Source organism: Pollachius pollachius (assembly GCF_949987615.1).
Source record: "Pollachius pollachius genome assembly, chromosome: 16".
Classification (NCBI taxonomy): Eukaryota; Metazoa; Chordata; class Actinopteri; order Gadiformes; family Gadidae; genus Pollachius; species Pollachius pollachius.
The window spans coordinates 16440450-16457151 of NC_136949.1; positions in this window are offsets into that span (position 1 = coordinate 16440450).

Consider the following 16702-nt stretch of genomic DNA (forward strand, 5'->3'; position numbering starts at 1 on the left):
ACATATTCCACTTTCTAACACAGACAGAAATTCTGACTTAAATTCATAAAGATTGCAGTAGTTGCATGCCATTTCAAGCGCACAAGAGCAGGTGTAGGCCGCTAGCCGTCTAGCACAGTCAGACATGGTTGTAAAGGTAACCTGGATAGTCTTTGATGGGAAAATGTCAGAACCTTTGCAGAACCTCAGGAAGAGTCCAATCTCATGCTGATCCATGTCTCTGACAAATCTCAGAGGATGAAGAGAAGTTGTCCTCTCTGCTAGCGACATAGCATTTTGGAACAGGATGGATTTTGTGAGGATTTTTGCTTTTGGCTGAAGTTCAGCAAGGATCTTTTCCAGCTTCTCACTATTCAAATACTGCAATACTTTTCAGGATTGGCTTCCAACACTTTATTACTAAAGCTGTTTCTTGTACCAACTCCTTATCCGCAATTTCCTCTTACAGTTTGCCCAAGTTCTGCTCTGCTGGTAGAGAAGTGTAGTTGTGACTGCTCAGAATGGTGATGACCTCATCCATATCAGCCCAGTTCAAATCATTCAAAGCCTCTGTTAGGGGTCCTTTATAGTGGGTCTTATTTTGTGAAAGAATGAATCAATTAAGCTGCAGGTTGGTAAAGGTATGGAGAGGGGTTCAAGAAGAAATGGTGAAGCCAGTTAAATGAGCAAACACTTAAATCTCTGCATCCAAGTGCCACAATGCATGAAACAGCTCTCCATTCCCTTTCCCGATAGACATGATACTACATAGGGATCTTTAATGTGCTTCCACAGGTCCCGGATGCATAAAATCTTCTCCATAAATCAATGAGATGGTCCATAACAAGCCCTTTCCAAACTCCATTCTAAAATTGACCCTATTCTACCAATCAAATGTTATATTGGCATCAAGTTTGTTATTATCTGCATATGCTTGGATCATGTCAGAGATACATTGAGCTGAGTGAACGGTAATGGTTCTTATGTTTCTGGACTCTGACAGAATACTGTAGTTAAGATGGTTGCAGAGGGCTGATTTGAACCTGTTTTCTGATTTATGACTTCATGCTCTGTGGACTGAATTTCAGCTGCAGAGTTGTTCACCTCATCCGGAATTGATTCATCCACGTTCTTTCCAATTCTTCAACCAGCCACCGGAGAGGTTGATAAATCAATGTGTCAAAGGGAACATCGCCAGTGTCACCAAAGAGAATCACTTCTCCGTCGAGGATGACAGGGCTGGGGGAAGACGTCCCATGGAAGGTGATGGGGCCCTGGGGTGACACGGTGGAGCAGGAGGCTGCTGGAGGAAGACCAACCAGGGTCTGGGCCTCTGTTATTAGACATTCCTCTGAGGAATGGTCTTGAACTGATAAATCTGACACATCGCTTAGGTTTTTCTGACAACAGATTTTTTTTTTTTTTTTTGTGATAATATAAGTTTGCGATTGTGAGGCCTCTTAGGGCCCATAACACAAAATGTGTAAACTCAACTCATCAATGTTTACTTTCTGTGGACTTCTGCGGCCTGAGAGGACAGTATGGTAGTCGTTTGCACTCAGCGAGGTAGGAATGGCTTGTCATCGTGTTTGGGTGAAGATTTAAGACCAGTGTTAACACGATGTCTCTTGCAGATGCACAAATCCCGAACATTGTAGATGTTGGCCTACTGCGGTAGTCTTGAGAACATCAGGACTCAACCCAAGACTGCATAAGCTCACACAGTAAGAGTAGTAGTAGTGTGTGTGTGTGTGTGTGTGTGTGTGTGTGTGTGTGTGTGTGTGTGTGTGTGTGTGTGTGTGTGTGTGTGTGTGTCGTTATGTTTTTTCTGCATACAAACATATAACTACGAAGCACAGCTCTTGCACGATGAGCAGGTCATTTAGGAATAACATTTGTTTTAAAATGCATCACCTGTTTATTTCAGAAGTGGAGGCAATGATTTGTCCAATCTAAATGCCTTTCCCTACCAGGAAATGCCACGGTAGTAGCGTAATCAATGTTTAAATGCCACAAATTTAGGTCAAATGGGACAGCGACCCTACATTTACTAAATGTAGGGTGATTTTTTGATAACATTTGTGGACGGTTAGCTGCCAACAGCTAGTAAAACAGCTTGACCTGGGATCCGTTAAACTGTCTGACCGGCAGATGTGTCTACAGAACAGGAAATCCTTCAAAATAGCTATAGTCCCTGTGCCTGTATTTGTATGCCCTTGAGAAGTAGAAAATGCATCTACAGTCTAGCTTGTTTCCGCATATCATGACCTTTAAGGAACTTTTAAATAGCTTCGCACAGGATTACTGGCCTAGATTATTATAGATACACAAAGGGTTTAATCAAAAACAACTCTAAGAATAAAATATATAAAGAAAAAACTGCAAAACATTCAATTGATATTTTAAGCATAGGTGCATGAATGCAATCTATTGGGGTTGTGTATCCTATATATATATAATTGTTTATGTTGGATTGAAGGCAGAATCAAACTCCTCAAATAACCTTGTAAGGCCTTAGTTAACAGGTGGTTGTGTCATGTGAGGTGCTCAACAGCACCTTCACACAGGTCATGCTTCATTCATTATAGGTACTGTAATTAATGTCCTTATCTGGCTAATTAATGTCTGTTTAACCAGTTAGCCCTTCTCCCCTCTCCCACCACATGTTTTTCCACCACTCGCCACACCATTATACGTGTGTCTCTTTCCTAGCAGCTTTCTTTCTCAAGGCGTGCTAATTCACTTTTCTTGTTTGGTTGTATAAGCCGTTCCTAGGAGCTCTTGAATTGGTATCTTTGCATTTCACCGCGAATATCTGTCAACACTGAAATCCTGCTGCTTGTCTGTAGGGAGAACGCAGGGAGCGCAGAGAGCATTATTCATGGAGTTCTCTATCCCGAACGGAACGGGAAAGTGGGAATGCTTCACCAAAGCAATACTATCTGTTTCCTGCAGAGCAGAGGGAGTGGGAGACCCCGATCCCACCAAAGGCTCTCCGTGTTAGCGATGGCTGACAGAGAGCTCCTCTGAGCGATCCCCCTCTCAGAGCACTTGGCCTTTTGCACACATTTCATACTGGCTGATGCACAAGGATTCCAAAAGAAAGGCAGAGAGACGGTGTGTGTGAGATAGAGACGGGGGGAAGAAAGGTAGAGAGATATAGAAAGAGAGAGAGAGAGAAAGATAAAAAAAATAGATGGAGAAAGAGGGAGAGATAGAGAGAGAGGGAGAGATGGAGAAAGAGAAAGAGAGCGATGAAGAGAGGGAGAGATGGAGAAAGAGGGAGGGATGGATAAATAGAGAGATGGTTAACTAAAGATGAAGAAAGACAGTGATGGATAGAGAGCTATCGAGTTGAACCCGGTAAGTTCATTTGACAGAAACACATGAGAAAAATGGAAACAAAGACAGAAACAGACAGAAATGCTATTCTAATCTGCAATCCTGGGGCAGGTCGATAATAACATACATTAATAGTAATGATTACATGTGTTATCTACTTGGCCCATGCCATGTCACAGTGCATCATCACTGGTGTGTGCATGGTTCCTCTGAGCTGCCAGGTAGGACAGGTGGCTACCATCAGTACCCAGCTGGTCCTGCCTTAGCCACCTGGTTGTACCTGTGACTGAGTGGACGACAACTTCCTGATGCGTGGCCATCTTCATAGCCCACCGCCGACCCAGGGGCCCCAGATAAATCAAAACCAAATACTGTTGGTTAGCTCATCCGACACCACGCAGACATCTGCGGACCATCTTACAAAGCTCTCTGGTACAGGTTAGCCACCCCTCCCCCCTGCCCCTTCTACATGGGGGCTCATCGTATGTGTATGCAGGCCTGCACACATGCATACATTCAGTTTTCAAATGGGCACACACAGACAGAGAGATGTCTCTCCATGTCCGTTGTGGGGTTCCCTCCGCACCCTGCTGACCTGGGCGCTCCTTGGAGCAGCAAGGAGCCCCTGGGACATTCCAGCCCCAGCAGGTTTGGTTTCAGACAATTCATGGGCGGACTCGTAACCGCACACATGAAGAATACAGGGAACATGAGGGGTCGAGAGACCACTGTTCTGGTCCCTCCTCAGAGATCAGAAGGGGTCCGGTCGAATATCTTTTGGGTGTTTTTTCCCGGGTCTTGGCGCTGGCGCTGTGCGAGAAGCGGCCTGGCGCTATGTGCATACACAAACACAGCGGTCTCAGGTCAACGCCAGTGTGTGCAGGCCCGATATTTTGTTATTTTTGTTAGCTTTTGTCCTGTGGCTGATGACCTGACCCCGAACTGACTGCAGCAGTGATACCCTCGGACTATCTTCTGCATGTCTGCCGTGCAATACTGAGACACCACTGGGGAATGGATGAATGAGGAATTCAACATTTAAAATGATATTGATTTAATTTTTAAGTATATTTATCATTCAGAATATGCTGTTATCCAAAGTGACTTCCTGTGTGTAATTCAGGTAGGAATCACATCTCTTGCTCAAGAGTAGACGATACACTCTTAGAATCGAACCCAGTATCCTCCCACCATAAGCGTGTTGAAATGATGTATCGTGGACGGATGGATTCATGGAGTGAGTTCTATCAGGCTGGTCACTGCCAGCCAGGGACAGGCTCTCCCTGGCCAAGGGAAAGAGCATTCCTAAGCACTTCCATAACCTTTATATCTAGTGTGTGATGTGAATACCACTTCATCCTCCTCACCACACCTCCGATATGATTTGGCAGCACAACGTCTAATAAGGGAACTAGTAAGGCAACATTTTGTCATTGTTTAAATTCAGAGCCTTTCTGAAGCTGTTGTAGCTCTATTTAACACAGCACATTTTAATGTAAATTGCCTCTCTGGAAAAATAAACTTAATTCTGACTTGTTTCATAGAAAATAATTTTGTAGGCAAAAAAATTCAAAGAACATAAAGATAACTTTAAATCAGGAATATGAAGATTGCAATTTATGTAGAAAATAGATCAACAAACCATTTCTATTATTCCATGAAGAAAGCTAACTTGTTTGTTTTCAACCGACGAGGAGAAAGAGACGGGGGGGGTTTGGACGAGAACACTTCCAGTATCAACACTACCCCAACTAGCCACTGTAGCCTTTCATTAGCATGGTTATAGCCCACCCCTTTAAGATGGAAACAAAGGAGCCGGCATCCTGACCTCATTCAGCCAGCTCCTCCCAGCCCCGGGGCCTCCAGACACTGGACCAGCTCCTCCCAGCCCCGGGGCCTCCAGACACTGGACCAGCTCCTCCCAGCCCCGGGGCCTCCAGACACTGGACCAGCTCCTCCCAGCCCCGGGGCCTCCAGACACTGGACCAGCTCCTCCCAGCCCCGGGGCCTCCAGACACTGGACCAGCTCCTCCCAGCCCCGGGGCCTCCAGACACTGGACCAGCTCGTCCCAGCCCCGGGGCCTCCAGACACTGGACCAGCTCGTCCCAGCCCCGGGGCCTCCAGACACTGGACCAGCTCCTCCCAGCCCCGGGGCCTCCAGACACTGGACCAGCTCGTCCCAGCCCCGGGGCCTCCAGACACTGGACCAGCTCGTCCCAGCCCCGGGGCCTCCAGGCTGTGTCTCCAGACACTGGACCAGCTCGTCCCAGCCCCGGGGCCTCCAGGCTGTGTCTCCAGACACCCCCTGGAGCCTGTGGGCCAGACCTCAAAAACTAAAATCTACTCTGTATCCTGATTTATGCACTTGTGACTTGTGCGCTGTAGACTTATGTAATTCCAATATTATTTTTTATTTTTCTTTCTCCTCAATAGCTGCATTTTAATCCAGTTTTTGTTTAGTTTCTTCGAATTGTGGTAATGCAGCGCTTGAAGTGTCTGTAGCTAGTTCCGATGGTATCAAAGCTCTGACAATTGTTTTCAGACACACTTGTCAATTTGGATGAAGGCATTTGCTGAATGACTAAATGGAAAAGTAATATAAAGATCATGTGATGAAATTCCCCTAACTAGCTATTACTAATCAATTCCCTTTCCCCCCGTCCATCTGTCTTCTTGGACTCCGTCCACTTCCAAAGCTGTTTCTTATCCTACTACAATTGCTGACAAACAGAGATCTAAATCTCTTGTAAGATGGTCTAGTCCGTAATTAAACTGGGGCTTCAAAGCCCCTTTTCCCAGTTCACTACTGATTTTACTCATCATCCTCAAGTGCCCTAGAAGCTGTGTCTCATCCTGCAGGCGTTTTCAGGGAGGGCGGGAGGAATTCCTTGCACGTGTCAAAATGTTGGTTTTGTCTATTCGTCTACCCTGCGGGGAGGGAGACACAGGTAATGAGGTGATCATTGGAAAATGACTGCACACAATGGGGGGGGGGGAGAGCCTGTGGCCCTGCTGAGGTGTTATGGAAGCCCAGGTTGCTTCATTAGCGTCTTTCAGCTCGTCTGCATTGTTAGGTCTCATTTAGTCTCATTATCCTCTTGGCAATGCCCGATTCATTTTCTATGGAGTTCAGGTCAGGCATGATTGCTGGCCGATCAAGCATTGTAGTCCTAGGTCATTAAACCAGGTATTGCTACTTTTTGCACTGTGGGCAGGTGTTAAGTCCTTCTGGAAAATGAAATCAGCATCTCAGAAGTGCTCTAAAATCCTTAAATCTTATCCTGGTACGGTTTCATTGACAATAGACTTGATCAAAGACATCAACACCAGAAGTTGACAGTTCTCCCCAAATCATCAGTGACTGCAGTGGAAACTTCTCACTGGACTTCAATCAACCTGGATTCTTTGCCTCTCCATTCTTCCACCAGACTCTGGGTCCTTGATTTCCAAATAAAATGCAGCATTTACTTTCATCTGAAAGAGGACTTTGGATCACCGAGCGTCAGATCAGTTATTTATCTCCTTGGCCCAGGTGTGACGGCCAGGGGCCTTTGCCAGGGTGTGTGTGTGTTTTATTGTTGTCTTTTAGTGTCCTGATTCCTGCCTGGTTCGAGCTCGGCCATTAGGGAATTGGGAGCAGCTCTGGTCTCCAGAATTGCATAATGCTGTCGTCCTAGACAGTCGACGTTGGCCTGGTCCCGGCTCCCATGTTATGTTGGGAGCCCAGTTAGGCCTAGTTTCCATTATATGTTGATCTTGTGGTTACATCTTGATATTGAGTTCTGTTTGTCAAGTAAAATTCCTTTCATTTGTTTAATCCCTCATGAGAGGTTTCCTTAAATGTTATGATCTCAAAGCTGGATCATAATCTTTTTCATCATCTTTTTGAATGACCTTTGCTTGAAAATCGACTCAGGGATGACTCCTGAAATCCATTTGAAGGCTCAGGAAATCTTTGCAGGTGCTTTGAGTTAATTAGCTGATTAGAGTGTCACACCTTGAGTCTACAATATTGAACTTTTGCACAATATTCAAATTTTCTGATATTCTGAATTTCATGAGTTGGAACCCATAATAATCCCCCCCTAAAAAGAATGCTTGAAATATTTGACTTTAGGTTTAATTAATCTACATAATACTCGAATGCTCGGGAAACATCTACCAGCCGGCCACAGACTGGGGGGGAGTGGGCTCTGGTTCACAGCCTGGGGGGCTCTGGTCCACAGCCTGGGGGGCTCTGGTCCCAAGTCTGGGGGGCTCTGGTCTATAGCCCGATGATGCGCTCTGATCACGCTCCCTTTATGGGTTATGCCTTATGGTCAGCAGTGGAGCAGCTGCCACACCAGGCAGCTAGCGGTGATGCAGCCAGAGAGGATGCTTTCAGTGGTGCCCCTATAATCTCAGAGGGTTTTGGCACCACACACGCTTATTGAGCCTCCTCAGGGAGTACAGACACTTCTGGGCCGTTTTCAACACTGAGCAGGGGAGGTTACCTCGACGAACACAAAAAAGGGACTTGAAGGTCTCTCTCCACCTCAGCGTCCTCAAGGTGTACGGGGTCATGACCGTGGGATTTATGACATGACATGTTTCACGTTGTCATGTTGAACCAGATTTGAGCCCACGCTAAAGCGGTTTAATTACTTTCTCTGATCTCACCTTGTTGAGTTATACTCTCAAGACAGCACGACTCCCCTTTGGCAGATTTATCCATTCCCTATCCCCCACTCTTTCATCTTTTCCGCCTCCTCCTCTTGCACTGTACCCTCCATCCCTCTCTCTCCCTGTGTTTTTAACACATTTGATCTGTCTCACGGCCCCTCCCCCATCATCATCATCATCATCATCGTCGTCCTCCCCTTACCTTCCCAGCTCTCTAGTTGCTCCATGGCCCCTGCGAGGCAACAGGCTGCCGTTTGGAGTTTTACTCTGCCCTATAATTAGCCAAACCTACACCCACAGTTGGCTGCTTGGGGGTGTCCGCCGCACGCAGACGGCCGCAGACTCGTGTGGAGGCCTTCCGCACATTCCTAAGACACTGTGGTACCGTGTAGCACGTTGCGACCCTGTTTGGGCCTTGCTACATACTCCCATCACTGCCATTGCCTACTCTCTGCTAATATAAGTGAGACTTTAGTTCCATGGAAGGCCATGCCAAAATAAGTTAATATAAACGTGTTATGAAACAGCCTTGTTATTGTAGGCTATGTAGGCTTCCCATGAGGTTAAGGGAAGTCCCCATGTGTTTTGGTGGAAACCCAACTTATAAACCCTTCAAAAGTAGATCTGTGACCCAGATGTGTGTTTGGGGGGCACTTTGATGAAACATCAGGCACATTAAGCACCAACCTACTAGAGCGGGTCTCTCCTGGGTTAAGGGTAAACCAGAGAGCCACCAACCGACCCGTTGTTAAGGTCTGAACGAGATCAAACACAAGAACAGGCCTTAACTTTGCATGGCTTCCCCTTTCATCTTTTATTCAAGCTATTTTGGCCATCTGACCCAAAATAGTATCTTTTAACACTTGTTGTAGACGGGTTTATACTTTCATTATCCTCATTTGAGGGGACTAATTATAATGTATCGACTAATGGTAATGTTTGGCCAACTTTACTGCTACACTCACATACATTCACACTTCAAACGACTCCTCTGTGTTCAGTTAAAAGTGGTTGTAGATGAAGTGCCTTGCTCGGCAGGGGAAGGTCAGACTCCCAAGGGTTTGAACATATGACCTTTTGTTCAAAAGGTCCAACAGTATCAAACAACTCTCATGATCTCTTTCTCAAGGGTGTCCACAGGTAGGATGCGGACAACCAGTACCTCTGGACACGACACCAGTGGTGAAGGTGTAAGGAGGAGAGAAGGTCCATCACCAAGAACGGGCCGCCATGGAGGATATACATTGTATGTACAACTATACTACTATTACAAATATAAATTAGCATGATGTAGCATATTATCCTGGCTATCTTTGTTGTATACGGGGAATGAGTTAACCTAGATGTTGTGGGCGCTTGGAACTTGTTCAATGAATATCCTTACTGTTCCAACAGCGGTATATTGTTGTTTCTCCTTCTTCTGACAAATGTACTTATTGTAAGTCGCTTTGGATGGAAGGGTCTGCTAAATGTCCTCAATGTAAAATGTAAATATATGTGTATGTGATTCACACCCTTCTCAACCCAGTTTCATCAGAAATACAATAGTTGAAAACATAAGGGAGAACAGAGCTCGAACAAAGTGATTTACTTTAGGGAAGCCTCTCTTATGACCTCTTGAGTCATCCACTGGGTTGGGATGCGGTGGGATGAATACTTCTCTGTGGCTTTCTGACTTACACAGCTAAGCATTATTTTATATAAAAACACTGTTTATGGTTTTAGTGGGAATTCTGCTACACTTAGTGTAAGAGAAATTCGTATATGTTTTCCCTTGTGGGCTCACAGGGGCAACACAGACAGTGCATGCACACACACACACACACACACACGCACACACACGCGCACACACATACACACACATGTATGCACACACACACACACACGCACACACACACACACACAAACACACACGGGCGCGCACACACACACACACACACACACACATCTGAATGTGTTGGAGGGAGAAAGAGAGAGTGAGAGAAAGACAGTAAGAGAGAACCTACATTACGCTGTACAACAAGCTAGAAACAAGGCAAAATAATCTCAGAAAAGCAAACCAGAGGGAAAGAGTGTGATGGGGAATGAGAGAGTTGGGGACAGAGCAGGACATAGAGAAAGAGATAGAGAACAGAAAGAAAAATAACAAGAATCCCTCTGAGGCTAAAGAACAGAGTAGCATCAGAGAGAATCACAGAAAGATAGAGAGAGCATATAACAGCAGGGACAGAGTCAAGAGGACATGAAAAAGGAGGATTTCAACCACCACAAAGATCCAGGACTGTTGGGAGGTCTGGTAATGCAGCTTTAGCCACCCCCACCTCTCCTCCTCACCCCTTCCTCTCTCCCCCCCCATACACCGCCTCCTCTCCTCCTCTCCTCCCCTTCTCCCCTTCTCCCCTCCTCCCCCCCTCTCCTCTCCTTGCCTGGAGTGCATTCCTGTTCCATTCGACATACATAAGCTACGTCTCTCTCAGTGCCAGTCAGCCAGCCGGCCAGCCAGACAGTCTCAACCTGCCACCGTCCAGTCCGCCCCACGCTGTTGATCATCCGTCTCTGGAGGTAGCAGTAGCTTCTGCTGAGGAAGACCTGACGGACTTAGGGCTGGAGAGGAGCCGGTGCTGATGTATTATTGATTATCATTTTTGGTTCCCTTTCTGGGGCCTTTTCACACTCGCTCCTCTGTCCAGACAAAAACTCTCGTTGCACAGGGAGGTTTACCTGAGAAGGTGTTTCCATGGGAACCTTCAAGCGGTCAGGTGTATGAATCGGCTGGACCTTCTTCTGCCTCCTCAAATGTCCACCATCCCTGCAGGCTCCAGCCAGCTTCCCCAGGGTGCTGAGTGTGTTTGAGAGGACTGTCCTCCATTCCTGTGGGCATCCCAGCAAAACGCTTCAGAAGAGGAGACTGAGTGACATCTGGAGTTAAGGCTGCCTTCTCCCTCTGGACGGACAGGAGAATGGAACTCACCCTGTACTGCTGTTTTCTGTCCCTGTTTCTCATCCAACAGCACCAAGGTAAGACCTCATTGGGTTGAGCGTGTGTGTGTCTGTGTGTGTCTGTGTCTGTGTGTTTGTGGGGGGGGGTTGGCTAGATGTAGGATGAGGGAGAGGGTGTAAGGTACCTCTCTATAGGGAGAAGTACGGACAAGCGCGAACAGGAGTCTGTGCCTTGCTCAGAGGCCTGGTCGTGGTCTATGCGAAAGGATGACAGCGGAATAATTCAATTATGATACAAAGAATGTACCAATTTTAACTAAATTAATAATGTGTTATGTCAAACCTAACTACATTGCTTTGTAAAAATGTTTTAGCTTCAAATAATAATGGCTAATTTACAATGATTTTTTGTGAGTTTATCTTCCAGTATTTAGTATTCATCTGCACCTAGGATGTGGTAGATGATGTTGGTAAAATGCCCTCCAGTGATTACCCGCCTGATTTACGACATTTGTGCTCCACCGCCACACGAGGAGCCTCTGTATTTTGTGCACCTGCATTTCCAAATCAAACATATTTCTGTTGAAACTTCAACATTGTTAGGTGCGTCTGGATCTAGTCCACCTCATTCCATAGTGTCTGTGCATGCCAGAAAATATCTGCACATCTGTAAGGAATGCATTGCATATGAACAAAACACCTGGAATCACAGGAAGCTACACCTGCACATTCAAAGTGTACATTGAAAACATTTGTATAGAAACCAGATGTTTCTTTCCCTTTCTTTCCCTGCCAGGATTGTCAGCCTCCAACGCTCTTTGGGGCCAATAGGTGACTGTCATGGAGAACACCGGAGATTCTCCTGAGCATGGGGAAATTTCTGTGTGTGTGTTGATCTTATAAGATAAAGGAGGCTTCTAGATCTCAGAGGGGAGATTTATTGTAACATAAACCTGGTGTATAGCCCTGAGACCTCGGTGGTCACACCAAGATCCTCCGTTGAAATCTGATAGAAAACCAAACAACCTGTGCTTTTGAGAAGGCAGAACAAATTCAATAAAGAAATTTTAAGGCCAATTCCCTTGATACCACACGTGTGAGGTTCAGTGAAAACCCATCCTTAACGCAGCATCCCTAATGCTGCTTAGACTGAAAGTCAAGCCGTTTTCTAACAAGTGGTGTGAAGTAACTGTGTTAACACCACTAACAGACTGTTTTGTAGTATAACATCCGCACAGATTCCACTTTGCGTGACATGACATTTGTTTATTACAAGTTAGGTTTACCCTTTTAGAACGTTTCATTACTTTGAGTTCAGAAAGTCCCAAAAAGATAAACAACCAAACTACAATCAACTCAACCCAACTAAACTTGACCTAACCCAAATAAATAGATAGAATCAAACCAAATGTGGGACTCTCCAGAGTCAGAATCAAACTGAGTGCGCTCTGAGCTGTTGAACAAAATCTTTCTTCAGAGTAAGGTAGCAAAGGTAGAAAGGTTAGCAAGAGGTAATAATGAAGGTGAAAATAAAGGTTCTAAAAAGGTTTCAAAAGCGTCTAAGTGCTACCCGGATGATTTGCACAGGGACATGATTTGAAGGGACATGATTACGGTAATGGCTTAAAGTTCTGAGATTATGGTTTCAAAGTCCTATCAAAACAAACTCCATTTTAGCTTTTCAGTCTACCGACGATGTCTAGGCGAACATGGACAGAGGGTGGGAGAAATGGATGGAGGTAAAAGGTTGACCTTAATAGAAGAACAACACTAAGGGAGACAAGGAGTGACCCTGATCTGCTGTCTCCTAGAAACACCTGCGGATCTCGACAAGTGATGAGACACTCCGAGACACTGAGACAAATAGCGGAATAAAGTGAGTCAGTATTTATTGAACCCAGAACGGCCTTCTACAGTAGAACGGGGTGAATACCCGAGATGATTAAAATGAGTTCTGTTTGGCGAAGGTTAACAAGTAAGTACAATGGTTCAAGGCGATCAGAACAATGGTTCAATTTGACTTTGGGCATCAGCATACATGATTACCCAACCCCCATAAGATTGTTGGGCTTTATGTGAAATTATAGGCAGGATTGCAACCACCGCAAAGTAGTTCCCTGGTGGATTCAGGCTTCATTGCGATTGGATTACAATTCACTGAATCTGGTCAAATACGTAAATATGGACACAGTTGCCAAGCTGTTGGATGATGTTTGGAACAATGTCCAGTGTTGGCAAGCGTAATGCAAAACTCTTCTGTGTTTGCTGCATAACTTTGCATAACTTGAATATCAAGAAAAACAATGATTTCAATGTTATACTTCACATGTGGAGAATGGGAATAGGCAGCAGAAAATACAAAACCTAACAAGATTAAAACCCAAAACAAGAATCCTGTCGACCCCAAGATCATTGTGATGGGAGTTGACATGGTCATTGGTTACTGCCTTCCAACAATTTAAGTTCATTTTGGGGGGTGGGAGGGGGGGGGGCAGTATTTAGTAGCCTGGCATTGCCCGACAAATTTCAATCAGTCTGGAACCTCTCTGTTCATTTTCATTTTCCAAGGGGCGCAATTTTCCAGGCCTACAACCAATCATAGCAAAAAAAAAATCTTCTTTTAGTGATAATATACCGTCCAGTTGGTTTAAAACTGCCTTCGACGGTTCTACATCAGCAGAAGCTGTCATATTTATCGCGCCTCATATTAGATGAACGGTTCTTATTGGTCGTCTATCTCGTACCGGGCAGAAATCTTTTTGTATGGGAGGGCTAGACCTAATCGGAACATAAGATATGTCTGGTTCCCAAGATAAGGGGGTGGGGCTCCAAATATAACTTTACACCAATAATCCTTAAGGGGATGTCCAAAAAACTCCAATTCAGAATATTTTCATTGTTTTAAAGATAGATAACGTCACATACTATAACTCTTGGGGCTGTTCTCAGGGCCTTGTGGAACAATCCTCTGTAAAACCCCACGGTAGACGGACTTGGCCGAGGATACTTCCTCTACAGCATTAGTGTCCAAAGATGATGAACAGGGACTGTTCTGGGTTCAACAAGGTCTACCTCTGTAGCAACGCATCCCCATTAATAGTCCTCTTTGTTTGAGCTCTGCAAGGCTCATTAAGATCATTTAGCAGCACTCAGCGAAGGGTTGAGAGATCATTACAGGTCGAGGGTGGACATCTCACTCAGTGAAAGGTTGAGAGATCATCATGGGTCGGGAATGGACATATCAATGTGTTCTGTGAGGTGAGGACGTGAGGAAGGACTGTTCTGCGAGGTCTCTCAGTCTCCTCACCCTTCTGCTCCTTGCATCACTACTACAGCTCCCCACAGGGACGTCCTTAGGGGGGGGGGAAGTGAGGATGATTCCAGGGGTGCAGCGCTGACGGGGGAGCCCCAGAGGACACTGGTATTATTACAACTATATGCAAGTAAATGCGAAATATTGATTCATATTTCTTTTGATTTTATTTTTCGGATTAAATCATCAAATTAAATGAACATGTGGTTTGTTTCTCCATTTTTACAAAATCATTAGAAAGTCTTCACCCTATTATCACCCCTCTCATTTGTCATTATTTGGTACAGCCCAAGTCTTACCCTACTGCAGAGCAAAGTAGCCAGGCAGATCGTGGTGAAGCAAGTGCAGACTGCTAGTGTAAGACACTAGCAGTCTAAAGTCAGTCAGTTTGTGTGTATGCCGGTCGGTGAAATGAAGAAGTCAGGTTGTCAGGGCAGGAAAGAGAGGAAAGAAAGAGAGGAAAGAGCTCAAAGGGGTCGACAGTTGGTCACCCAGTTTTTTACCAAGAAATGTATATTCCCTCCCTCTACACTTTCCCAACAACCTGATAACAAGCCTAGCAGCTAGCAATACTGTAGCTAAAATAATTACAGCCTGCACTGAATGATAAAACTGAAAAGATTGTTTGCATTACCATTCACATGATATCCAATAGCCTACCTATCTACAAATAGCCTACACTGCTACTGAAAAGGAAATGTCAGGTGTAATGTGTAATGTTGACATATGTAAGGGATAATGCCCGATGAGGTGTCCATTAACAGAAATTAATGGACGACGTGGAGGCGTGAACCGTCCTCCGCGGTTGCTTCCGCGAAGTCCATTCATTTCTGTTAATGGACACCTCGAAGGGCATTATCCCGCTCTATACCGTGGTCACTTACGAAAGAAAGAAATATTTAATCAACGAATTATACTTTAATGTGTTTTAGAGTTATAATTGTGAGGGTTCTTTTTTTTTACAAGTTGAGCAGACTATTTAATATCTCCCGTATGCAGGCGTTGCCAACGTGGCCATAGCGTCTTCATAGCGTCAACATCTTTCCTAGGTGTCACTTTTTAACCTACACCCTTCAGCCAATCAGAATTGAGTATTCACCCAGACCATGGTACAAATGGAGACAATGCAATGATTAACATTCTATACTGCTTGCCAGCCATAGCATTATAGCTGTTGACATTAGCTAATGAAAACTGCCCTCATGCACAGATGCAGCCCCAGGATTATCCCCCCAGTTGAAAGGCAAGAAGGTGAGCCTATGTGCAATCCATGAACAAAAGTATTTGGGGTTAACATTTATGTAAGCTGATTTTGAATATTTTGATTGGCTGTATTACAATATTAGCAGACATTAAACTAAGGATACTTGTTCATTTTTGCTGACTTTTAAGTTTTAAGTGAGCTAAAATTACAAGTAGTCCACCCCTAGATTAATAGCTGCTATTTATTGTAGGCTAATGCAGCAAATCAAAACATACAAATACATATTTAGTCATGCCCAGCTCAATCCAATCAAATAGACTGTTGACAACATTGTTTAATATGTTCAGATAATTATGAGACATATTCTGAATTATATGATGTATCTTAGAGTCAGGGCCCTCTTCAAGCCATGATGAACCCACAGAAGAAACCAGTGAGGTTGAAATAGAAGAAGGGGAGAAGGAGGACAGTCGAGTAGAAGCAGCACTGATGAGGAAGTGGAGGAACCAAGTGAGGCTGAAATGAGGGACATGTCAGACAGATGTGAGCCACAGGCAGATGAGCCACATGTACTGGTCTCAGACTCAGATCAGCTGCTTTCTGTTGACCCAGGTTTTTGGCCAGCAAGATTGACTGACAATGACAGGGCAAGTATTTTCAGAAAGATTGCTGTTAGGGAAGATGAGGAGATGCACAACGATGGAGAGGGAAAGCCTTTTCCTGATTACCTTAAATATTCCAAGACACCAAATGGCAGGGTAAAGGTAAATAGGGACTGGTTAGTCCATAGCAAGAGTTTCAATGCACTTTTCTGCATTCCCTGCATCCTTGATGATGATAATGACTACCCAATTTTGACCCAGTATTACCCAATATTTAATGATTATGACATGTGAATGAATATATAACATTTAAAATGTATATATGTTGGGGGGGGGCTCCATAACTGAATTCTGTCAGGGGGCCCAGAATTCCTAGGGACATCCCTGGCTCCCCATCTCCTGAGACCTGCGTGTTGATTTAGTCTATCCATCGCTCATGTGTTTCAACTCAGTGGTTCTTTTGGTTTTGACCTTCCATGTTTTCAGCAGCCTTTCTGCTCCACCCCGTCAGACTTTCCCCCCTCGGTTTCCTTCTCCATTCATCATCCATTTGCAAACCAAATTGCACCTCATGGGACAATAAGAACTGTCCAAACCATACAATCCTATCAATGTTGGACCCCCTCCCTTTGGTTACATTTGCGTCTCATTTGGATTCT